General features: G+C 43.3%; 1 long non-coding RNA gene across 2 annotated transcripts; it reads right to left on the bottom strand.

Annotated features, from left to right (window-relative positions):
- Nucleotides 1-18,659: 18,659 nt before the first annotated feature.
- LOC111557452 lies at nt 18,660-22,958 on the bottom strand. 2 transcript variants are annotated; one of them, XR_002737488.2, is made up of 4 exons: nt 22,504-22,958; nt 21,878-21,990; nt 21,317-21,394; nt 18,660-20,821 (listed from the first exon to the last, which is right to left on the bottom strand). It is a non-coding gene; the product is annotated as an uncharacterized LOC111557452 (long non-coding RNA). The 2 variants fall into 2 exon arrangements; XR_002737487.2 differs by having other exon boundaries at nt 21,878-22,958.
- Nucleotides 22,959-25,754: the final 2,796 nt, after the last annotated feature.

The raw sequence follows: 25,754 nt of genomic DNA, 5'->3' as shown, positions 1-25,754 counted from the left end.
TATTATCCCAAGTATGCAGATTTCCTAAAAAACCTATGAGGCCCATATCTCAATAGTTAAGTGAGCAAACGCTATAAACAGGCAATTTGCAGAGGAAGAATTACAAATGTCAATAAACAGAGTGTAATGTCAATAAAAAGATGGTGATGCTTATTAATAATAAAAATGGATATGAACAACCAGATATCATAAGTTTTACCCATTAGCTTGGCAAATATATATATATATATATATATATATATATATATATATGAGGCACCTGGATGACTCAGTCAGTTAAGCATCTGACTCTTGATTTCGACTCAAGTCAGGATCTCACGGTTCAAGGGATCAAGCCCCATGTGAGGCTCCGGGCTGACAGCACAAAGCCTTCTTGGGGTTCTCTCTCTCCTTCTCTCTGCCTCTCTCTCTCACACTCTTTTTCAAAATAAATAAATAAATAAACACTTTTTTAAAAAAATGGGATGATTTCAAATGTTGAAGATGCTATAAAAGAAAGAAGCATTTTCATTCAATGTGGAAGAAATATAAATTTTAAAGCCTGTTGGGCGTAGGGAGAAACAATTTGGCAAGAGCCATCACAATTTTTAATGTGCCTGACACATACAGCACTTTCATTGCTACCAACCTATCCTGGAGAAAAATACACACTTGCCCAAAGAGCAGGACTAAGCCATTCGTGGCTGTTGCGTCTGTAATAGTGCACACTGGAACCAATTCAAACATCCATCAATAAGGGAGTGATTATGTAGATTATAGAACAGCCTTATAAAGAAAATGTTTTACTGCTATTTAAAAAGGAATGTAGTAGATTTTTATATGCTGATATGGGAAGATCTCCAAATCGAAAAGCAAGTCAATTGGTAAAATACAGAACATGTGAGCTCATTAAATTCCATGGAAAAGGGATTGGAAAGATATCCGCCAAAGTGTTAACATTAGTTTCCTTTGGGATGGGCGATGGTTATGGGAAAGGTACAGGGGTTACTCTTACATTTTACTTCAACCATTTCCATGTATGCTTTACTACAAGGAATTTTAGGAGACAGGAAATTGATGGAGTATGAGGCAAGAGAATCCATTTGCTTTTATTACTTCGAAAGGCAAGAATAGTGCAGTGGTTAAGATCATGGGTTCTTGAATCATATTTCCCAGTTTCAAATCCTGTCCACCCTGTTCTACTAAATACTGTGTGACCTTGAGACAAGTTTCTTAGTACCCTGGACCTCTACGTGCTCATTTTTAAAGTAGGATTGGTAGACTTCCACCTGTAAGTGATAGCATACAGTATTTACCTTTCTCTATCTGATTTATCTCAAAAATACTGTATGCTGTCACTTACAGGTGGAATCTAAAAAAGCCAAACTCATAAAAACAGAGTAGAATGGTGGTTACCAGGGGCAGAGGGTGGGGGGAATTGGGGATATGTTGTTCAAGACTACAAACTTGTGACTGGTAAATAAATGAGTCCTGGAGATCTAAGGCAAAGCATAGTGATTACAGACAACAGCATTGTATTATAAACTTCAAAGTTTCTAAGAGACTAGATCTTAATTATTCCTAACACACACAAAACAATGATAACTGTATGATATGATGGAGGTGTTAGCTAACACTATGGTGGGCATCATGCTGCAATGTCTAAGTGCAAGAAATCAACACATGTGCACCTTAAACTTACACAATGTTATGTATCAATTCTATCACGCACGTGCACACACACACACACACACACACACACATTTTAAAAATAAATAAGTGGGCTGGTGGTATTCCATACATACTAGTGTTATGATTAATATTGCTTTGGGTGTTAGCAATTTAGGTTATATTTCCCTCTCTCAGAGTCCAATCACAATAATTTGTTTGGAAATAAATAATATTTACATAATAAAATAGTGCTGATTTTGGTCATTGTTAATACTCAGAAGAACATATGGTCGATGCATGGAATAATTAATCCTATCTATAGAACAAAAAACAAATGTTATTAATACTGACACTAGAAAAGTAACAGTTGTTAAAGTTATAAAAATAACTAAAGGAAGAATGAAAAGAATAACTAATATAAAAATGCTAAAGACGACTTACACTCATTAATGGACGCAGATTTAGCTGAAGCATTTCGTAGTGGAGAATACTAGACCCTATCTGAAGTCAGTAAGTCAATAAAAGTGAGTAAGTCAGATATATGCAGCTTATCTGAAATATGGAGCTGGACATCAAAAGCACTAAAAAATAAATACTTCAAATAATTTTCCTCAAGGAGAAGCACAAGGAGACTTTTATTCAGCAATTGATGTCTTCTCATACAATTTGAGTTTTGTAATATAATGCACGTTTTCATGATACTCAAAATATAGGACACTCTTGCCGTGGCGGAGGCATGGTGTGTGTGTGTGTGTGTTGATTGCATGAAATTCACTAGATGGAGAGTTATGCCCCAAAACGTGATAGCAGTTACTATCACTGGGGAAGGGATGTGGGTAGCTGAGGGACAGCATTAAGGTGAGTACCTTTCAGTAAATCCGTTTTGGGTCTTTTAAATTTTATGCCATGTTCATGCCTACTCCCAAAAATAATACTTTTGCAAAGCCTCTGCCTTTCACAACATGGCTCTGTCCATAAAGGTAGAGCCCTAAACTTCCAGATGAAAGTGTTACCTAGGCTGGTCCCACTCTCCAGTTCCTATGTCCATACTCCCTGTTACTCCTCTGTCAACCCCACCAGAATTCTCACCCACAATCACTTCCAGAATTACAGGTGCACCCCTTTATAGAGGGCTACAAATTCACATTTCAACTGTCCATTTTTGCAAAATGTTACCAAGCAATAAAAATGACTCCCCTCCTCCCATGTTTTGGCCATTCCACAACTGTGCATTAGAGAAGAATGCAAAGCAATGTAGGTGCCTGGTGACAGGGTGAGAAGGAAGGATGCCCCGGGCTGGTGGCTGAACCACAACAGGGAGCGGAGTCATCTGGATAATTACCCAGCTTTGTTGGACATGTGTCTGTAGAAAGGAAGATTGGTCATGTGCAACCTAACGTGTTCAAGAACTATCATAATTTCAAAGTAATGATGAACATAAACAGTATTGCAAGAGAACTGAAACAACTGTAATAATACATGAAAGTATCATTGATTTCTTTTGCTGGCAAAGCCCCGGGGTCATAGGTACAGCTAATATTAGGAGGGTTCGTTGCCAACATTCATAACTGAACGAAATGTTGTATTTCAGTTCGAGGTTAGTGAAAATAAATATGTAAGTGTTCCTATCCAAGATCATGGATGCCTTGAATTTCATCTGTGGACCTGAGACAAAGACCCTGTTCTAGATCCAAGTATACCCAGAATTATAAATCCTATTTAAGGAGGACTAGTTGATCTGCAGCCAGGCTTGAAGCCTTAGACACATTTTGAGAACTGTTTCAGACAGAAGCCACATGTCAGACTAGGGAGGATTCCATACCGACTCAAAGTCAAATATATTAAAATTCAAAGGAAGAAACTAGGCTTTTAAATAGATTACCTGGGATGTATAACATATGTCATGGTTTTGAGCAATTAGAATTGTTCTCATTCACTTTATCTCCCCAGGCTAATGAGAGATGATTACAGAAACCACAGGTTAGAGATATTTTGAGCTTTTGAGAAACTTGACTCCTTTAGCTGTGAATGGCCTGCTTTATGCTACATGCACAAAGATGTCAGTTAAGGTGCCAATCTGTATCAGTTTTAAAATATGGCCTCCAGTTTTGTGTGTGTGTCTTTCTTTTTACCTTCTTCGCATCAAGGGGTGGCAATCTATCTCCCCTCCCTTTGAATTAAGATTGGCCATAGCATACTATAGAAGTGAGGCTACATGACCTCCAAAGTTAAGTTATAAAATATTATGGAGCTCCCGCCTTGCTTGCTAAAAATACTTGCTTTTGGAGGTCCAAGCCACCATGTAAGAAGTCTGCCCTGAGGCTGCCATGCTGCAAGGAAGCCCAAAAAACATGAGGAAGCCAGGTGTAGCTCCCCCTTGACTGTCCCGAATAGCCCAAATACTCACTTCCTGTGAGTGAAGGAAACTTCAGATGATTCCACCCTCCAGCCATTTAAGTAGGACCCCAGATGTTCAAGCCCTCCCAGTTGAGTCTCCAGTCACTGAGGAGCAGAGCCAAGTCATTTTTGCCTTGCTTGCCCAAATTCCTGATCCACAGAATCAATGAGCGAAACAAAAGGATTGGGTGTTGTCATACCATGAAGCCTTGAAGTAGTCTGTTACATGACAAAAATTAACAATTAAAAAAAAAAAAGGGTCCAGTATTTAACTAGGAGGAAGCCGATGGAGTCAATATGCAGACATAGTGAGCAAACACCAGTACAAATTCATGAGAGCTTCCCAACCAGACCCTTTATATACATTAAATTGTTGTTCTAAACCAATGTATTGGCTATAAGGTCAGAGGTCAAAAATCCAATTGCCATAAGGGCTTCTGATCAATGTGAAATCTGACCCTTCTCTACCTTCTTTTCCCTATCCACCACTTGCATACAGAAGACTCGAAGGCTCAGATGGCTATGCCCATGAGATAGGAGGAACCTGAGTCCCTGAATGATTCATTGTGTGAAGGAGAGCTATCCACTCCCTGAGACACCCGCACTGGATTGTTACATGGGTAACATGATATACTTCTATAGATTATCAAGTCACTGGAATGTCAGAGTTTACTTGTTACAGCATCTCATGTAACCCTAACTGATACAGGAACTCACTCTTGACCTCAGCGTCGGAAGAGTAATAAGCAGGGGTAAAGACTACGGAGAATATAAAAACATCAGTCCCAACTCAACTCCAGCCAATTTTTGTCATGTGGAAATGTGGAACCAGTTGCCAGATGTTCCAATTTATTTGAGAGATGCCAGACACCCTTATTTTTATATGGAGTCTTAAGTTTAGTGGTTTACTCCCTTAAAAGAAAAAATCAGTGAAGCCAAACAAAACTCACCTTCAAGCCCATTCTGCCACATTGCACCTCTCTGGGCTGTATACCAAGATTGGTGGGATCCCTTTATCATGACGGTGTTAGCTCAAGGGGCTAACCGCTATCAAAAATCAGCTGTATCGTACCAGACGTTTATTCCATCTGTTACTTCTTCATCAGAGCTGTCATCTCAGAACTGCTCATATCCTCCTCAAAAGACTTCCACTTCAAAAGCCTAAAGTTCTTCTTTTTTAGCTCAGCATTCAAAGCCCCCACAGTCTGGCCCTCACCTAACCTCCTGCAGTATCTTTTTCCAGCTTCATCAGACTCAGCCCTCCTGTGTATCTTCTAAACTCTCTGCTCCACTCATGCTGCCCCTACAGAACACGTTCATCTCATGGTTCAAGGTTCAGCTGATGGACAGCACAGGGTGAGAAACCAAACAGATCTGTGCTCGGATTCTGTGACACTTGCCGAGTGACCTTAGTTAACTCACCTAAACTTCTCCAAGCTGCACACCATAGGGGCTGGAAATGCCAGAAACCCCAGCCATCTACTCAGCTAGTTCAGGGGTCAGCAAACTCTTTCTGTAAAGGACAAGAGAGTAAATATTTCAGCTTTGCAGAACATTTGGTCTCTGTACAGTGACCTCTGCCACTGTAGCGTGAAATAGCCGTAGTCAATACATAAACAATTGGACGTGGCTGTATTCTAACAACACTTTTATTTATGGACATTGAAATTGGAATTGTGTTTAATTTTCATGTCATAAAATGTTATTTTGCTTTTGCTTTTGTCTTTTTTTTTTTAATTTATTTTTGGGAGAGAGCAAGCAGGGGAGGGGCAGACAGAGGTGGACAGAAGGTCTCAAGTGGGCTCTACGCTGACAGGCTGACAGCAGTGAGCCCAATGTGGGGCTCGAACTCACGAACCGCTACCTGATGACCTGAGCTGAAGTCAGATGCTCAACTGACTGGGCCACCCAGGTGCCCCACTTTTGATGTTTTGTTTCAACGATTCAAAAATATAAAAACCATTCCATATAAAAATATAAAAAATAAATAAATATAAATAAATAAATAAATAAATAAATAAATAAAAATAAATAAAAACCAATAAATATAAAAATATAAAAACCATTCTTAGCTTGTGGGCTGAACATGAGTAGGTGGCTGGCCAGATTTGCCAATCCCTGAACTAGTTCACAGCCATGTGACTAATCCTGGCCGATGGAATCTGTGGCAAAGTTTTCCAGAGTGGTTTCCGGGAAACGTGTCCTCTTCATTTGTCCTCCCATATCAGAGGAAACAAGAGGAAACACTCCTCTTCTTGGGCTGGACATTGCCTTATCTCCACCCAATGCCATCCTGGGCCATTTGAAGCAAGGTGGGTGTCTTATAAGGATACTGAAAGAGGAGTGACAAATAGAAAGACCCTAGATGATACCATTAAGCTGCCAAAGCAACCCTGAAACCAGCTGACTCCACAATTTATTTCGTTAGAAACAGAATTTTTCTCATTGTTTCGCTGGGTGTTTTGTAGCGGTATACCAAGTCGGGTGGGCAGCATGCCGAGTAGGGGGTACCAAGTGGAGGGGCAATCTACGTGGGTGTGGGCACTAAGGGGGTGTGTGGTCTGCAGGGAATTTAAAAACAGTAATAAAACCAACTAGAAGTGCATCTGCTGGTGATAAAAAGCACCAGCAATTCTAAACCATGCCAGTGATAAAATACCCCCATCCAGGTCCTCTGCTCCCAGTACTCCCCAGTCTTATTCTCCAACTAATAGTTTGTGCCTTGCCCTCAAGAGGCTCCTAATGGATATGCATGTCCCAGCACCCAGTATAAATGTTTACTGACGTGCTGAAGAGCCCATGATCCACACACATGCACACAAGGACATATATGAACCCGTGAAGTAGTGAGTCATGTTATAATTGCATTCTCCTGGCTCTGGAAAATGAAGAGTATTTAGGTTTCTGCCACTTGACATTTCTTAAACCCACAGTGGAATCATGAGGCTTCTACCCTATTGTGACCTCATATAGCTTTACAATGGTTTCTCAAGGCCTGTTTGTGTTTACCAGGACGGCCCTGGAAAAGGGTGCATTTGAATCAAATGCAAAAGAATCGAAATCAACTTAAAGCAATGGATTTGAATTTACTCAGGAAATGCAGTGTCCCCAAATAAGAAAATTAGCCCAACCGAGGAAAATGTAGCCGAAGTACCCAGGAGTTAGAACCCTGTGAAGTGGCATATGGGCGGCAGAAAGCAGGCACAGGTCCAATGTAGCATGTCTCACTCCCCCTGGCTCTGCTCTGGGATCCCCAGTCATGTAATCGGGACTACAAGGTAGCAGGTTCTATAAAAAATGTGTGCCCGTGATTTAAACATCAAGCTTTAATTGTCACCAAGATCCTTTCCCAGCTGTATTGTCTGCACTGTCAAATCACACATGCATTCATGCGTACCCATTCATACACACATGTACATAAGCACAAAAACACATGTGTTGGCAAAAAAAAAAACAAAAACACCCATGTGTGTACAGACAGGCACACGAATGCATAGGAGCAGGGCAGGGCTATGGATCTCCTCTTCTCCTTCCACCAGAAAGTAGGCTGTCTTTCCCTGTGAGCTGGGGGCCCGCTGGGCCTTCAGCATACACGAGGCCACCATTTAGCTGATGGTCTGGCAGAAGTGGCACTTCCTGGGCTGGGGTGACAGCTTTGCATCCCCTGCACGGCAGTCTCCGACCTCCAGGGTTGTAGTACCTGTTTCCCTTTGCTCTGCTCTTCCCTGCGCGCCTCTCATTCCCAAGGCAGAACGCCCCACCAAGGTTGGGGACTGGGATAGATTCCAGGCCCTTAGCCGACTTCTTAAAGCCTCTTTCAGGCTCCAGAAGCCCCCCATGTGCAGCTCGCTCTGGTGCACAGAAACATCCACTGGGGGGGGTCAAGCACGACCCTGGCAGTGGCGGTCACAGACAGGAAGTCGATCCCCGTGCGCACGCTGAACCACTGTAGATGGCGGCACCGAGCATCTGTAAGCAGCCGTGGCCCCTCTGCCACCTGGCGGCCACCTCTCGTGCCAAGGCGCTACCACCTGCAAACTGTTGGTTTGACGCAGAGCCCACGGTAGTCGGCTGAGCCCGCGGCCCTGGGCCTCTAGTTGGGCAGCTGCAGGCCCCAGAGAAGGCCAGAGGCAAAAGGGCCAACACCATCGTCTCCTATTCTCAGTCACGGTCGGCACCACATATAATAACCAGGAGCCAGACTTGAGACCGTGCCTGTGGTTACCTGGTTCTGTAAGATTAAAAGAACCAAAAAGAGTTTTGTGTGTCCCCACCTGTCAGAAGTAGGTGAGGGCCCGTTAGCCCATTGGTAGCAACCTGCCACTACCCCGAAAGCCCTGCCCTGGGCTGCCTTGAGTCCTGCCTGCTCCAGACACGGGCTCCAGCAGAGGCCCTGCGGGTTGGGTGGGTGTCTGGGTTGATTGGCTCCCTTCCACAGCCCCTTCTCCCTGCACATGGAGTCTATTCATGAGCATTTCCAGGAATCAGAGCAAACAGTTCTCACTTTGGAGAGAGGTTGGGTTAATGCTAAGCTCGAAATCTCTGGGGCTCCATCAGGGATAGCCAGGCAGGCAGAGATGTGTGGCACCCCTCAGCCTAAGGCCTGACATTGGAGAGAAAGATGTAGATGTCAGCCAGCAAAGCACGTCCCAGACTGGAGCAGCGTCCACACCAGGGAAAGGGATCAAGGAGATGAAAGAGTGGCTGGTCAGTTAAGCCTGGGTGGCTCAGTCAGTTAAGTGTCTCACGTCGGCTCAGGTCACAACCTCATGGTTCGTGGGTTCAAGCCCCGGGTCCAGCTCTGTGCTGACAGCTCAGAGCCTGAAGCCTGCTGTGTCTCCCTCTGTCTCTGCCCCTCCACTTGTGCTCTCTGTCTCTCTCCCTCTCTCAAAATAAATAAATAAACATTAAAAACAAAAAGATGATGAGGGATTAAATAGGGAAAGTCAAGACAGAGGTGATGATGGGAAAGGAGAACAGGACGTTTTCATGGCAATATCTTAAAGCCAGCCTAGGACTGAACTAGAACCATCTCCCTCTAATTAGCTTTCCCTCTCTCACTCGCTCTTCTCTGCTCTCCCTAGGAGCACATTCAAAAACTTGCTATATTTTCCTGTTACTTCATGAACTAAAATTAAAAATAGGTTCAAGAATGGTTTATTATTAACTGAGCCAAAACATCTGCACCTCAAGCCAAGGTCTACAACAAACAGTCTGATGCTATCCTGCCTTGCAGGAGTGCTGTTCCGCCTAAAAGTGTAGAGAGACATACACCAAAAATAATAAAGAAAGAAAATAAACAAAATAAAATTCAGTGACACAAACTCCAGTTCAAATCTGTTCCCTTTTGCTTCCAGAAGAGCAATAAGGATTGTTGTCATCTGAAATTGGCTTAATGTTTTCTATTTGTCTAAGCCTCGCGGCTTTCCTGAAATGTATAAGCCTTTCATGTTTAACAAGTATGGATAAAACATGGTTGAAACCCAAGAGCAAAGTAGTTTTAAATGGAGATAATGGATGTTAAGTTCCTGATAATGGATGTAGCTTTGCTGGACCCTCTCAGGAAAAAGAGACTCGGAAGCTTGAGTGAGGACAAGCCAGTGAGATAGGCTGGCTTTTGTGCTCAGGGCACAGTGGATGCTTCCAAACAAATGCAAGATCATCTTTACCAATAGTTTTATATTTAGAAAAAAAAAAAAGCAAAACATGGAATTTGGCGTCCGTCTATGAAAAACATGGTTGAAAACACATATTTGTATTTTCTCCTATGCTTTGCCCTTATAAACTCAATTTCATCTACCCCATCAACATGATTAGTGCTTTTCTTGGGTGACAGCAGCACCATTAAGAACTAGAATGCCTCCATTTACCTATCAGCAGTCACGAAAAAAGTGCTCTACATCTCAACCAGGAGAAACTCACCCAACTAGTAAACCAAGATTGTCTTATCCAGGCCAGGCAAAACCGGGCCAGCAGAATTCCCCGCAAAATGCTTTGCTATTAAGACTTAGCTAGGACCTAGTGAGCCTGCAGGAAAGCTTACTGTCTCCAATAGAATCGGCAAGGCCACCAGAAAAACAGGAAAGGGAAGAATGTAGAGCTATAGGCATCAAAAGTAGAAGAATTAAAGATTTCGATTTAAAAATTTAGTGCTCGTCTTGATAGTATGTAATGAGAATGGTACTTCATCTCTGTGGTCTTCCTCCCGAAACTCACAACCCCAAGCTGACTATGAGAAAAACATCGGACAAATCCAAATTCAGGAAAATTCTACAAGACACCTGACCAGTACTCCTCAGTGTTGTCAAGATCATGAATAACAAAGGAAGTCCAAGAAACTGATACAAGCCAGAGGGGCCCAAGGAGATATGACAGGTAAATATAATGTGGTGTGCTGGGTGGGATCCTGGAATGGAAAAAGGACATTGGGGGGAAACTCATGAACTCTGAGTAGAGTGTGGAGTCCAGTTCATTTTAAAGTACCTATCGATGTTGTTTCCTTAGTTATGCCAATGTACCACAGCAGTGTGAGCTGTCGACAGCAGAGGAGTCTGGCTGAGGGCTGTGTGGAAACTCTCTGTACTATCTTTGCAGATTTTCTATAAATCTAACACTTTTCTAAAAAATAAAAGTCGATTTTTTAAAAATATTAGTGGTCATAACAGATAAGGAAGTGAGTTTAGTTAAAAACAAGGACTACCAAAATGCCCCGACGTATTTGTGATTTTCCTCTTAATGGAATTATTACTATTAAAGCCTGCTACGTACCTAGTGTAGCACTAGGACACGGGAGAGAAGATTCATTTCTCTAGAAAAAGCCCAGTTGACTGAGAAGTGTGGTGTTCAACAGTTGACCCCATTTCCACATCTGTGGGGTGCCCGGCTGTCTGGACCACGCAGTCATGGCCAAGTCAAACCATCCATTCTCTTGGGAGAGGCTCACCAATGTCCTAGCTCAGTGTCCAGGAGAAAATCAAGAACTGAGGCTTGGTGTCATACACATGAGTCATTCATTCTTTATTCCACCCTCTCATTTGTTTGCTTAATTTCACTCATAAAACATTCAAAAACATTCACCTGGGGCTGGGTGGCTCAGTCGGTTAAGCGTGCGACTTCAGCTCAGGTCACGATCTCGCAGTCCATGAGTTCGAGCCCCGCGTCGGGCTCTGGGCTGATGGCTCAGAGCCTGGAGCCTGCTTCTGATTCTGTGTCTCCCTCTCTCTCTGCCCCTCCCCCATTCGTGCTCTATCTCTCTGTCTCAAAAATAAATAAACGTTAAAAAAAATTAATAAACAAAACAAAACAAAAACATTCACCTAAGTGGCCACTAGCTGCTTGTGCCAGACCCTAATCCCTGCACCACAGGACTGATAATTGGTTAAAACCATGTGCTTGGAGTCTGGTTTTGCCGCCCGGTCACTTTGCAACCGTGGGCAAACTGCATGGACTTTCCTTACGTCACTTCTGTGAGTTAATGCATGTGATGTGTTGAACACACCCATTGTCAGCTCTCGTTCTTTGTCAACACTAAAAGCTCTGGGTGCTCGGGTAGGAGAATGAATGGAAGGCAATGGAAACATCGTTTTTCTGCCGCCTGGAAGCTGGGTAGCCTTAGGACATACGGAAACACGCTGGGACTCAGTTTCTTTGTCTGAAAAGTAGAAGAAATATGTCCCACCTTAGGCTTTCAAGGGAATTAAAAGAAATAAGACATGTGACACACTCACCAAGGTGCCTGGCAGGTGACAGACTCTCAGCCACTGAGGGCTATTACTCCTGAAATACGATAGCAAACGTGACAGTCACAGAACTAGATGCAAAGGCTCCGAGAAGAGCCTGGCCAAATACAATTAGAAGATAGTTACAACAAAACAGTACCTGAGGGGGCAGTTTTGGTTCCTCACAAGATGGAGATGACAGGTTTTGCTCAGGAACACAAATCCACACAGCTCAGCGTGAGTCCCCTTTCCCAGGCTGCCTGAAGTTACCCAAACTCCTTTCCTGGCGTTCACGTGGTCTCAATTCCTTCACCTGACAACCGAGGCCCAGCCCCATCTGCCCCAAATGCCCTCCCCAACCAATTGTGTCTCTCCTCACCAGTCAGACCAGACTGTCTGTTCCCACTTTCCGACTCCTGTGTGTCCTCTGTGCCCACGTCCAGCCCACAATCCACCTCGTGTGTGGGGCTGGTTTAACCACCACCTTTTAAAGGGCTTTTTTCCTGGTACTTCCCATTAAAATCAATTCTTCCTTGCTCTCCATTAATATCCCACAATCTTTTCTCTGCTCTTCTCTCCTTTTTTTAATGTTTATTAATTTTTGAGAGAGAGAGAGAGAGAGAGAGAGAGCGCACACAAGTGGGAGAGGAGAGGGGCAGAAAGAGAGGGGGACAGAGTATTCAAAGAGGGCTCCGTGCTGACAGCAGTAAGCCCGACGTGGGGCTTGAACTCCTGAATGTGAGACCATGATCTGAGCCAAAGTCAGACACTGAGCCACTTGGGTGCCCCTCTGCTCTTCTCTTGAAATTTTTTTTAACATTTATTTATGAGACACAGAGAGAGAGCACAAGCAGAAGAGGGGCAGAGAGAGAGGGAGACACAGAATCTAAAGCAGGCTCCAGGCTCTGAGCTGTCAACACAGAGCCCAATGCGGGGCTCGAACTTACAAACTGAGAGATTATGACCTGAACTGAAGCCAGACGCTCAACCGACTGAGCCACCAGGCGACCCTACCTCTGCTCTTCTCTTGAGGCACATACCACTCTCCGTCATCTCGGAGAGATATTTATTTCACCCTGCACCAAGTTAGAAGCTGCTTGTGGGCAGGCTCCATTTCCTACCTCACCTCTTTACTATCCAAAGCTCCAGCGTGGCCTTTCCACACAGTCTGTAAGGATTTGCTGAACGTTCTGGACTAGAAAGACTACCCAGGACAGCTAGCTGGCACACACCGAAACTGTAAAATCTGGTGTGATCACTCAGTAAATTCTAAATAGCAGCCCTATAAGGAAAGCAGTAATAAAGATGAATTTTGTGGCAATCATTTGGTTCCGTTGCCCCACCTTCCCGGCCCCACAGCCTCTCTACGGGAAGCAAGGTTGAGCTGTGAAGTCAGAAGCACTTCACCCAGCTCTGAACCCAGTCTGGTGGCTCCTGGACCTGGTGGGAGCCACCTGCCCTAGTGCCCACTCCACGACCTGAATAAATCAAGCCTGGGATTAACTCATACTTTGAGGACAACCGGCACTCATTTCTGTTGCCCTGCTTTGACTGTGTTGCGACAAAGAGAATTGCAGAATAAAGGTTAGCCCTCGGCGTCACTGTGACATAATAAGAAATATAAATATTGGTCTCTGCCCCCAGATCAAATACGTATACTGATCCTGACACCGAGCTCCCCAAACCCTTGTAATGTCCTGAGTGAGAGGGGTGCTAGGAGCATCTTTTGTCCTAATATTTGGTCTTTGACCCCCGTTTCTGACTCAGAGTTCCTAAAACCCTTGTGATAGCCTGGGTGATAGGACCGTCTTTTGTTCCAACGAGGAGATTCTGGGGGCTCCTGGACGGGGTTGGAGGAGGGCCAGTCACCAGAAAGACCAAATATGATTGGTAGCTTGGAACTTCAAGCCCTGCCCCATCCTTCTGGGAGCTGAGAGGGGCTGGAGAATGAGGTAATAATCATGCCTACGTGAGGAAACCTCCATTAGAAAACCCTCAAACTCTGGGTTTCAGAGAAAACCCAGAGGAACCAGAGGGAGGTGCTGGGAGGGTGACACGTCTAGAAAGAAAGTGGAAGCTCCACACCCTTCCCCTACTCCTTGCCCCGTGCACTGCTCCATCCGACTTGTCACCCACATCCTTTGTAATATGCTTTGTGATAAGCATAAATCAGTGTTCCCCTGAGTTTTGTGAGCAGTCCTAGCAAATTAGCAGACCCAAGGAGGGAATCCCTTATTCAGAACAAGTTGGTCCAAAGTACACGTGACCACCTGGGGTTGGCATCTGAAGGCAGGGCAGTCTTGGGCTGAGCCCTTGACCCGTGCAGGCAGTTAGTGACAGCGTTCAGTTAAACCCGAAGACTCCCAACTGGTGGCCACCCACAATTGGCTTGGTGTGTCAGAACCCACACGTGCAGTGTCAGAAGTGTTCTGGGAGTACACAAGAGTGGCTTTTCTTCGCTTTTTGTTTTCTCGAAATATAATCGACATCTAAGGTGTTTTTTCTTTTACTCCCCAGATCTATTAGAAAGTCTCCCAACCCCTCCCATCCGGAGAAAGACTTCCAACGTGCAAAGGAAGGAAGGAGGGAAGAGGGGAAGCAAGGAAAGAAGGGGGGGAAGGACGGAGAGAGGACAGAATCTAGCCAGCCACGTGTACTTATAGCCAACACCTCTTCAATTCTGGTCAGTTTGACCATCATTTGCTGGTATACAGCTAACTACTACAAATTTTCACCCCGACTGTGAGGATATGCTTAATATATCCACTGAAACTGGCATCTTTAAAGAAGGAAACAGATACCGCCCAGTTATGAAGTTAAATACTCAGCTCTAATGTTCCTAGAAGGCCTGCCAGAGACGTGTAGGACCCTGATTTGAGGCCCGGCTTGCCTTTATGAAAATACTTCTCTCTTAGACCTAACTCAGGTGAAGGGGTAGAGAACCACTTTTAGATGAAGGCCACAGAGTTGAGCAAATTGGCCATGGGGAAGAGAATTCCAGAAAGGTTTTAGTTGTTTTTTTTTTTTTTTTTTGAAAAACAGAGTTTTCCGTCTCTCCAAACTTTGTCTAGTTTGACATAATGTTTTCTTCTTCCTTTAAACCCTTCTTTTTTTCCAAAGGAAACTTAATTTAAACAATGTGTTATTGTAATTAAATAAAGGACTTAACAGATACAAACACCAAAATTCTTGTTTGAGAGTAAAACTTTCCTGGCTTCCAGGACTGCCAGGGAATTTTTAAAAGAATAGTGGCAGCTTTCGAGCTAAGAGTTTTCACAGAGCCAGGGTGAGACAGTGAACCAGAAATTTATTATCCGAACACGTTGTACGGAGCCTCAGGTGGATGAAACTCATCCTCCTTGTCCTCATAATCCTAACTTCATGTGTGGATTAGTGACATTTCTGAGGGAGCTCAGAGGTCTCAATAATCTTTTATCCGTGGTGTGTCCCCACCACACAATGACAAATTTTCTGGGAACTTCAGCTGTGTTACTTTATCGCCAGCCACTGGCAACCAAAATGATCAGTTGAGGGTTATTCTCGTGGAAAAATGTGAATTTTTAAATGGAACCAAGGAGATGCTTGGAGATAACTGAAAAACAACGAAGACCATCTCAACAGCAAAGGACAGAATAACTGCCTGGGAGAAAACCAGAGAGGTTACCTTCCGGGGCGTCAGGACGTGCCTGATTATCTTCTGGATTCACGTAGCACTGCATGAATAGGGAGTCATTTGCTGTGTGCTGGACCAAGGGCAAAAAGTCTATATTCTCATCTGCTTCCAGTTACATATAAGAATCTACTGGGTCAGCCTCAGGCAAGGCCACCCTCCCAAACACCATCAACAGTGAGGCAGACGGAGACTTGGAGAAAGAAATGTGCTAAGACCGTAAGGGGCTATGCTGAAAGACAAACCTCGTCCCCTTTCCTCCTCTTGATAACCACCTGGATGTCTGGGCGTCCTCTTCGAGATAAGGCCACGTCATTGCCCACCCCAACGTATGGTGCTGCTGGCATTTTATTTCAGCTCAATGCTAAAGATCTAGGAATTGATGAAAGCTCACTTGTAGGCAGAGGACAAGGGTCCTCCATCACCACTCCTCACTAATTGGGGCCAGAGAGGGTGTAGAAGTGCAGTGTCTCTTGCCTGTGATATAAAAAGAAATATCCCTTTGGCACCTGGGTGGCTTAACTGGTTAAGGGTCTGACTCTTGATTTTGGCTCAGGTCATGATCTCACGCCTGCTTAGGATTCTCTTTCTTCCTCTCCGGCCCTCTCCCACTCGCACGCCACGCTCGCTTGCTCGCTCTCAAAACAAATAAATAAACATTAAAAAGGAAAGTAATGCTCCAGAAAGACCATTCAAGGTCATAGGCAAGAAAGCCGGTCAAGCAAAATTGTCAGTTGAGGGCAGGGTATGGAAGCCCCGTGACGGTGGGCCAAACAACACTTCTGAGGAGAGGAAAAAGAAGTGGACAGACCACAGGAACTGGATGAAATCTGAATGCTAATTGTCAAAACGTGGGTTTTAGTGGGTGAAACAGGCTCTGTTAAAAGGGTTGTATAGGAACAAAGATCCCCATATCCTCAGTATACAACAATAATTGATAACATTTATTAAGCATTTACTACGTGCCAGACATTTCTTTAAAAATCTTAATTACAGTGTGGCTAACACACAGTGTTAAGTTAGCTTCAAGTGTACAATATAGTGATCTAGAGGGTACGATGCTAAGCGAAATAACTCAGAGAAAGACAAACACCATATGATCTCACTCATATGTGGAATTTAAGAAACAAAACAAATGAACATAGAAAAAAAAAACAGATACTTTTCTTAGGGTTTTATGCATATTAACTCATATTAACTCATTGCTTCCTCACAACACAGTTCCCTGAAGTAGGTAGACTAATCTGCATCCCCCTTTGTCAGGTGAAGAAATCAAGGCACAGAGAGGTTGAGTAATTTGCTAAGTCATCCAATTAGCAAACAGAAGAGCTGAGATCGAAACCCAGGCAGTCTGGCTCCACAGTCCGTAGGCTTAATCAACAAGCTCGTGGGGTCTCCGGTGTCTACTTCTCAAAAGAGAAGTCTTTGCAGCACTTACAGAGTGTCTTTGCAGCACTTACAAGATATTCTGAGGCTCAGGCAACCCCTTGACCCTGTGGCAGGATCACTTTAGAGGTGGAGTAGCATCTGATCTTGAAAGTAGAACTCCCTCTTTCTCTCCGGTATGGAGGACCCCAGAGCCCAAGAGATGCCCCTGGAGCAGGGTCACTAGGAAATTTCCATCCTAAAAGAACAGGAAGCTGCAACCCTAGACGGAAGCAGCCCTGTGTTTCCTCCTGGACCCTGCAGACCAGGATGTAATCTCCTCATATTTACAGTGTTCAGTAAAATCCAATTTTAGACTCAGTATTAACTAGCAATGCTTTCTTCAGAAAGTCAACCGGAAGAGTTATTTAAGACATGAACTAAAAAATAAGCGGAAAAGTTGAGCATGAAAGTAAAGACATTCTCATAAAATGGTTAATTAGAAGAGTATTTTAAACATTGTAAATATTCACACTTGGAACATCCCAAATATTTGCAGAACTTTATTCCAAGAGGAGTCTCAATGAGGAGGTTTCAAACTTTTAAAGGCTATAAAAAGACTAGTGTGTTGTTTTCCATGTGCTTGTTTTTGAGCAGAGCTCAGGAATTGTCTGGCAAACCCAAAGTGAGCCCCATTTTCCTTCATTGAATGTGTCAGTATCTGCCTTCATTTTGGATCTAAACTCTTGCACTCCTGCCCACACAACACCCACTTTGCAAGAAGTCAACTGGGCACCACACTAAGGGTCAAGGTTACAGAGGGACAGCATACAAACCATCACACGTGGAGCTTGTGTCCTATTGGGTAAGACAGACGGTTAAACAAGTGAATATTTGCAGGTGGTGATTAACAGTGGGAGGTGAATACACAGGAGCATCTGATACATAATAATAAAATAATAGAAGGAAAGGCCATCCGGGACTGATGGCCACGGATGGTTTCTCTGAGGATGTGGCATTTCAAACAAAACTAGGAAAGGGTTTTTTAAAAAAGATAAGCAAAACTAACAAACCTTTAGCTAGACTAAGAAAAAAAGAAAGAGGATGTAAATAAATATAATCAGAAATGACAAGCAGACATTATAACTGATCCCACAGAAATACAAAGGACCATGAGACTATTGTGAACAATCATACACCTACAAATTGGACAACCTAGAAGAAATGGGTGAATTACTAGAAATATACAACCTACCAAGACTGAATCAGGATGAAATCTTTAAAAATCTGAATGAACCAATAATGAATAAAGAGATTCAATCACCAATAATCAAAAACCTCCCAATAAAGAAAAGCCCAGGACCAGATGGTTTCACTGGTGAATTCTACCAAACTTTTAAGGAAGAATAAAAACCAATTCATCTCGGGGCGCCTGGGTGGCGCAGTCGGTTAAGCGTCTGACTTCAGCCAGGTCACGATCTCGCGGTCCGGGAGTTCGAGCCCCGCGTCGGGCTCTGGGCTGATGATGGCTCAGAGCCTGGAGCCTGTTTCCGATTCTGTGTCTCCCTCTCTCTCTGCCCCTCCCCTGTTCATGCTCTGTCTCTCTCTGTCCCAAAAATAAATAAAAAACGTTGAAAAAAAAAAATTTAAAAAAAAAAAAAAACCAATTCATCTCAAAATCTTCCAAAAAATTGAAGAGGAGGGAACACTCCCAAACTCATTTTATAGCATTACTGTAAAACCAAAGCCAGACAAGAACACCACAAGGAAAAAGAAACTTAAGGCCAATATCCCTGATGAATAGATACAAAAATTCTCGACAAAATGTAAGCAAACTGAATTCAACTACACATCTATAGTAATCAAAACAGTATAATAGTGGCATAAAAATAAACACATAGATGGATCGAACAAAATCAAGAGCCCAGAAATAAATCCTTGCATGTATAGTCAAGTAATATTTGACAGGGGAGCCAAGAATACTCAATGGGTAGTATACATTTGAAAGTTGCTAAGAGAGTGAATTTTAAATGTTCTCACCACAAAAAAGAAACATTAGTTACGTGACCTGATGAGGGTGTTGGCTAGCCAGTTCCAGTTGATCCAGCATCAGATCAACACGTTTTGCCCATTCAAGTGGCACGATGCTGTATGTCAATCACATCTCAATAAAGCTGGGGCGGGGCAGGGGGACGGAGATTTCATTGTAGAAAAGGTACAAGGAGACCGAGAACTTGAGCTCTTCCTAGTGCCAGAGATTTACAGCTTACTCATGACAATCCAGGTGTGAATCAGTATTTATGAATTTTGCATATAATTCTGCAACCCCTTGCTTCCCCTAACCTATACTTCCAATTTTATCTTTTCCAAATTTTTCTTTCCCCCCAAATCTCCCATTTTGATACAACTGGTCTATTTGGTACTCTCTAAATATGTTATGTCTATCCTTACTTCCTCCTCCCCCTCTTCTGTGTGTTCTCTCCACCAGGATTGTTCTTTCTTTCTTTGCCCAAGCCCAGCTCATTCCGTCTATTGCATGAAGCCTTCCCTGGCTACCTCTATCCACAACTGACCTGGGAACACCAACAAACCGTAGTGCCTGTATCACACCTGTGATGACTGGCATTTAGTGCCTTGATTATGAGCTAACTTTTCAGCATTTACATCTAGCCTCTTCAAATACATTATATATGACTTGAGGTCCTTTGTGGGGTTTTCTGCATATACATTTGCTTAGACCCAGCAACAGGCCAGATGCCTCTATAGTCTCTTAGAGCATTTAGCATACCGTATTGCATTTGGCAATTTACCTGACTTTCTCCTAAATAACTCCCACATCCAATTAAGCATCAAGTTCTGTTGTTTGGGACTCATTTATATCTCTTGTATCTATACACCTCTCAGCATCATTCTCCCACACCTACCCTAGTTGAACCTACCAGCATTTTCCCCTTGAATTACTAGACCAACCTTCTAGCTGGTATTTCTGCCTCCATTACTGCCCTTGCAAGCCATTCAATATGCATGGCCAGAGTAAACTTTCTAAAGTGCATGTCTGATTACATTCCTTCCCTGAGGAAATCTGCCCCATGTCTTCCCATTGCATTTAGCATGAAGACTGAAACTTTCCCACGCTCTCCAAGGCCCTGCTTGGTCAGGCCACCCTGCCTCTGGTACCAGCAAAACTCTATCCTGTTCTAAAACTCTTATTTCTCTTCTCGCTCCCTCCAACCATATCTCCATAACATTTATTCCTGTTCATCCTTCAGAGCACAGCTCACAGGCCACTTCCCGAGAGAACGCGTTCCATCATATCCTCACAGGCTTATTCTGGTCTAAGACTTTGTGGCTCTGATCGCAAGAATGATTCGATGAATAAATATGTGCTGTGTGATTTAATATCGGGCTCCCCCACTGCATCTATGTGCCATAGAATAGAAACTTTTATTTTCTTGTTCACAGCTTTATCTGAGCTCCTAGCACAGTGCCTAGATCATAGTCGGCCTGAAAAAAAGTCTTTTAAATAAATACACCAATTCACAGTCTAGGTAAAAGCTCTTAAAGGCAGGAAATACGTCTAACTCATGAGTTTACCCCTTATATCTAGCACAGGCCTTTCACACGGTAGACCCCAAAAAGATTTTTGTTTCAATGAATGTCTCTATCTCATGGTGTTAGCTTTGTATTTTACAAATGTTGAAGGATAACAAGAAAGTCATAAGTACGGAAGCTTGAAAAAAGAAACATTAAATAATGAAACTTTTTAGAAAGCTCAACTTCAGTGCTGATTTCAGTCAAGCATGTGACTTGTATTTACCTCTATTGGCCAGAGAGCTAAGGCTGGGATTTGCACGTGAAGATATGGTCTTCAGCTTCCCAATCTTTTCAAATTAAATATGACTCCGACCTAAAGTTTAGGCGTCATCGATGAATACAGATAGGAGCAGTTTCCTATGCTGCCTATGGCTTCAAGGTCACTGGCTGTTTGGTTGTTGGATTCCGTGCTTTTTACCTTGTCGCACTATAAAAATAAGCAGGACATTTGTTTTGAGTTATCAGAGAATTTTAATCTTGGCAGCTCCTACCTCTGCTATATGTAGAGCCAGGGTCTCTCAGACATAAGCTACGCCCGTAGACATTTTTCTGAAGCAACATTAACTGCTTCAGGCAAGTTGGACAACATGCCAAGACCAAATGGAGATGCTTCAGTAAGGAAAAGGGCATAGCAGGGATATATCTAGGCGATTAAACCAAGCCTGCACCCCCAAGAAACGAAAGCCATGGTGGGTGCTGCAAACATGTAATAGTAATATTACCTTCCTCCTGAAAAATAACCCAACCATGAGACAGCAGTACAGCCTGAAAGTTTCCAGAACTGCAGTTCTAATTTGCATGCCTAGAAATATGGCATGTGTCAGTAAAGAGACCAGTTTGCTGAGGTTAAGTGTGAGAAAATATAGTGTTGCTGATTGCTTCAAAGTAGTGATTCATGCAATGTTTTCCGTGGAGCACTCACATCGGATGATGAAGGGGGGGGGGGTGGTCCTATAATCCCTCCTGGAGATTCACCATGCATGCAGTCACACGAAAAGCCCTATAGTAAAGAAATCTGTTAAACCTGGCATTTTCCAAAATTAATTGAGTGTGGAACCTTTTCCTATGTTACATCCTGTTGTCATTTATCTTTTTTTTTTTTTTTTTGGCTGGCTGGCATCTGAAGTAGCTTCTTATGTATAGGGAGTCCCCAACTGTGTGCAAATCTTCCTGGGAGGCAAGGCCCACCTCTCCCTTCAGCAGGTAAAAAGGCAGATGGTGCCCCCTGGGAACTTCATGGGAACCAGGGTATCACATGCCCTCAGGGCCAGTTGGCTGCTGCCTCCTGGGACTTTGACTCTGGAGGAAGTGGCAGAGAAGCAGGGGCAGTGCAAACTCCTTCCGGTGTCTATGATGGGCACAAGGTTCAGAGGTCAGAGCCATTGGGGTGCAAGGAAAGTGTGAAGTATCTACAGGTGGTGACAATGATGTCCTACCAGGTGGTCCCCAGGGCATGATTTTGGCTGTGATTCCAGCCACCTACCTCTCCCTTGGCTCCTGAACTTGTCTCAACCTGTTCTCCAGTCTTCCATCAGGGCTCTGAATTCGAGTACTCTTCTCTTCCTATTTAAGTCATCCAGGGTCAGCCTCTGTCGCCTGTAAATAAGAATTTCACTATGACTTGTCCTTTAACATCTGGGAGAGAACTGGTGCTTAGCAGAACAACTTTGGAATATGCTGCATCAGCTAATAATATAGTAAATTGGCATGCCTTTACTTCCTTGGCCAGACATATTAATACAGCTTCTAAAAGAAATTTACTACCATGTATGAAGTTCATGAAAAAAAGCCTCAAAGAATTTCATCTCTAATTTCACTTTCACATCTCAGTTCCTCTGATTTGATCATGACTCCTCTTCCCCACACCTCAACTATTTAGTATCCACCTTTATTCTTAAACAGACCCACCCTGTCTTAGGGCTAAGCAGTGTGAGTTTTGTTCAGATGATGTGAACTGAAAACCTAAAAAGAAATAATAATCGTGCAACACAAAGATGTTTCCAGCCAACAGAAGACTTGAAGCTGTTACATTTTTTGAATGTTGAAGTTCAAAATAAAATATGTCACACAAAGTTTTCTAGTAGCAAGAACCACATTCAAATGGACCACCTGAGTAGCAACTGGAGTTCGACTCCTCCAGCATCACTGACAAGGAACTGAAAGACACAAGCATGCAAGTATATATAAATGCTAGCACTGCAGATGTATTTTTTCTCCTTTCCTAGTTGGTGAAAACAATCTAATATATTTCTACCTAATAACATCATATCTTGAGGGTGAATTTGACTTTTTTTTTCCTACCGTGGGTGACCTCTGGACCTCTGTTTCAAAATACACCGTCATTAAATCTGATAAGTTTCCATATTGTTAATTGTGCTATCTTGGTCTAGCATCTCACTTGTGATAATGGACTAATAACGGATGAGATGGGATTGTCTGTTTGTAACTAAAAAAAATAATAATAAAAATAAATAAAATAAAATAAAATAAAAAGTTTTTGGTTTCTGAGCATAGCCCCCATCATCAATACATATTGGGTAACTTCAATTTATCCACCTGATGGCTCTTATTAGAAAATGGGAGGTTCTGAGGGGCACCTGGGGGGCTCAGTCGGTTGAGCTTCCGACTTTGGCCCAGGTCATGATCTCTCGGTTCATGAGTTCGAGCCCCACATTTAATTTTTGTTTTTAATTTTTTAATGTTTATTTCTGAGACAGAGAGAGACAGAGCATGAATGGGGGAGGGGCAGAGAGAGAGGGAGACACAGAATCAGAAGCAGCCTCCAGGCCCTGGGCTGTCAGCACCAAGCCCGATGCGGGGCTCGAATTCACCAGCCGTGAGATCATGATCTGGGCCGAAGTCGGTCGCTCAACCGACTGAGCCCCCCAGGCGCCCCTAAAAAAAATTTTTTTAATGGGAGATTCTATACTATGACTTTTTAAAATGTTTGACTAACAGAAAAGATTTCTACCAAGTCCTTAGTTTTTCAATTTGCATTGGCTTATTTGGAGACATGATACTTTGAGATATTAACTAGAATGTTCTTTCCCTTTCCTCTTTACTGTCCTTCTCTTGGGCTGCAAACATGCATCTATAGTTTTTCCAGGGGTGGGGAAGGAGGGTTTAGCGGGTCAGAAAGGAAACAGAACGAAGACATCATATTCTTCAGTGTAAAGCTCAAAAGCTAGGGTCTCAGGTACAAACAGACAGTATTAAAAAGTAGATGTGTGACTCAGGCCTGGACTCGTCTCCCTTTCAACCACCCACCAAGGATATGAGAAGCACAAGGCTGCAGTTCAGCAGGTCAATCTAAGGACCAGGTGACACCAGGCACATATCAAGGGCTGGCAGCAGAGAGCACTGTCGGGTAGACCTCAAGAAACAGCCAAGTGCTACTTGAGTAAACAGCCCCCTTCCTAGACCTTAACATCAACCTGAGGGGCAAGGATTTCGTAAAAGAGGAAAAATATCCCACATGTGGTTGAATGTTTAACCCGAGGTGACTGAGAAATTATGAAAATCCACTGAACTTACCTGTAAGTAAAGAGAACCCATTTTCTGTATTATGAGAAGTGGATGCTCAAGGCCGGAGATAAAAATTTTCTTCCTGAAAAAATACTCCATTTTATATGTGAACTTGAGAATGGCACAGTCAGCATCCATCTGAGTCAGTTTTACGTAAAAGAACTAGGCCTGAGGGCAATCCAGTCAGGACTAGCTTTTCTTCTTTATTTCATTTTATTTTTTAATGTTTATTTTTGAGAGAGAGAGAGACAGAGACAGAGAGACAGAGCACGAATGGGGGAGGGACACAGAGAGAGGGAGACACAGAATCCAAAGAAGGCTCCAGGCTCTGAGCTGTCACCACAGAGCCTGAAGTGGGGCTCGAACTTAACGATCTGCGAGATCATGATCTGATGCTTAACCCGCTGAGCCACCCAGGCGCCCCGGGATTGGCCTTTCTGATCAACCTGCACTGCTCAGGTCTTCTGAGACTCTTACTGTGGACAACGCAGAGATGGGAACAGACATGGAATGAGGCGGCACCTGGAAAAGTTATGAAAAGTCCAAGTAGGAAATGAGGCAAGGAGGGAAATGGGAAGGAGGAAGAGGAAGGTGTCATTGTCTGTCTTCTCGGAAGTCCCAAGGGAGAAGATCCCTTTGCTTATCACTTATTCAGGCTCCGAGTGAAAGATCAGGAGTTATAGGCAAGTGGAAGGATGTCTGCAGATGATGTAGGAGAGGTGTACAGGACGCAGGCTTTGCAGGAAGTATCTCGATTGGAAAGATAATTTTGAGAAATTTTAAAATAAAACATTTTCATGCATTGTAGCATGAGAAATCTATGTGGTGATATGAGTAATGAAACTAAGCATAAGCTGACAGAGTGGTTTTATCACCTTGATCAGAAATCTGAGAACTCGTTCTTACTAGTAGTATGGCGTAGTTCCAGTACCCGTAATTATATTCTACTTCCTTAACTCCCCCTGGAACATCTATTAAGCATGTTTCCTGTCCCTTTTGGCCTTGGGATATTCTCTGTTCTAAATCTCTGGTGAGCCACAGTGAGCTAGTGTTTATCACATACCTGAGATCTCTGAACGAGAAGTGTTCTGAAAGTACCAATTGATCTTAGCAAGAGCAGGCCAGTTTCCCTTACACTGGAGCGTCCTATTTCCTGTTCTATGTATCTCCCCTCCTTATTTGCAAGTGCTTCACATTTATCTTGCTCCTTCCCCAGAGCCTCCACTGTGAGCATCTCAAGAACAAAGAGTATGTATATCTTCTCTTCCTTTGGTAGATTCCAGTGAATAATAAATATGCCATGGCATTGGGTGATGGATGCCTTAACCATATGTTCATAAAGCCATGGCAGACTCCTACCTCCTAAGGCCCATCATAAACTCACACCCAGAATCCTCCCTGCTGGTCCTTCTTTCCCAGCCATCTAAACTAACATAGCTCTTAAAAATCATCTTTTCCAGGGTGCCAGGGTGGCTCAATCGGTTAAGCATATGACTCTTGATCTTGGCTCAGGTCATGATCTCATAGTTCGTGAGATCAAGCTCTGTGACACGCTTTGCGCTGACAGCATGGAGCCTGCTTGGGATTCTCTCTCTTTCTCTCTCTGCCCCTCCCTGGCTTGGGCACTCTCTCTCTCTCAGAATAAATATTTTTTTTTTAAATCTTCTTTTCCCCATCTATCTGACATGGAAAAACTGCGCAGTAAAGAGGAAAATACGAGCAAATGGATAATGTAAACAAGATAAGGAAGTGAGAGCCCACAAAAAAAGCACCGCTTAATGGGTACTAATAATATTTCTGAATGTGCCCTGACACTCATGTGTGAAAGAAGCGAT

The sequence above is a fragment of the Felis catus genome, chromosome D4 (genome assembly GCF_018350175.1).
Source record: "Felis catus isolate Fca126 chromosome D4, F.catus_Fca126_mat1.0, whole genome shotgun sequence".
NCBI lineage: Eukaryota > Metazoa > Chordata > Mammalia > Carnivora > Felidae > Felis > Felis catus.
Note: the sequence above shows the minus strand (reverse complement) of the source record. Positions and strands in the feature narration are given on the sequence as shown.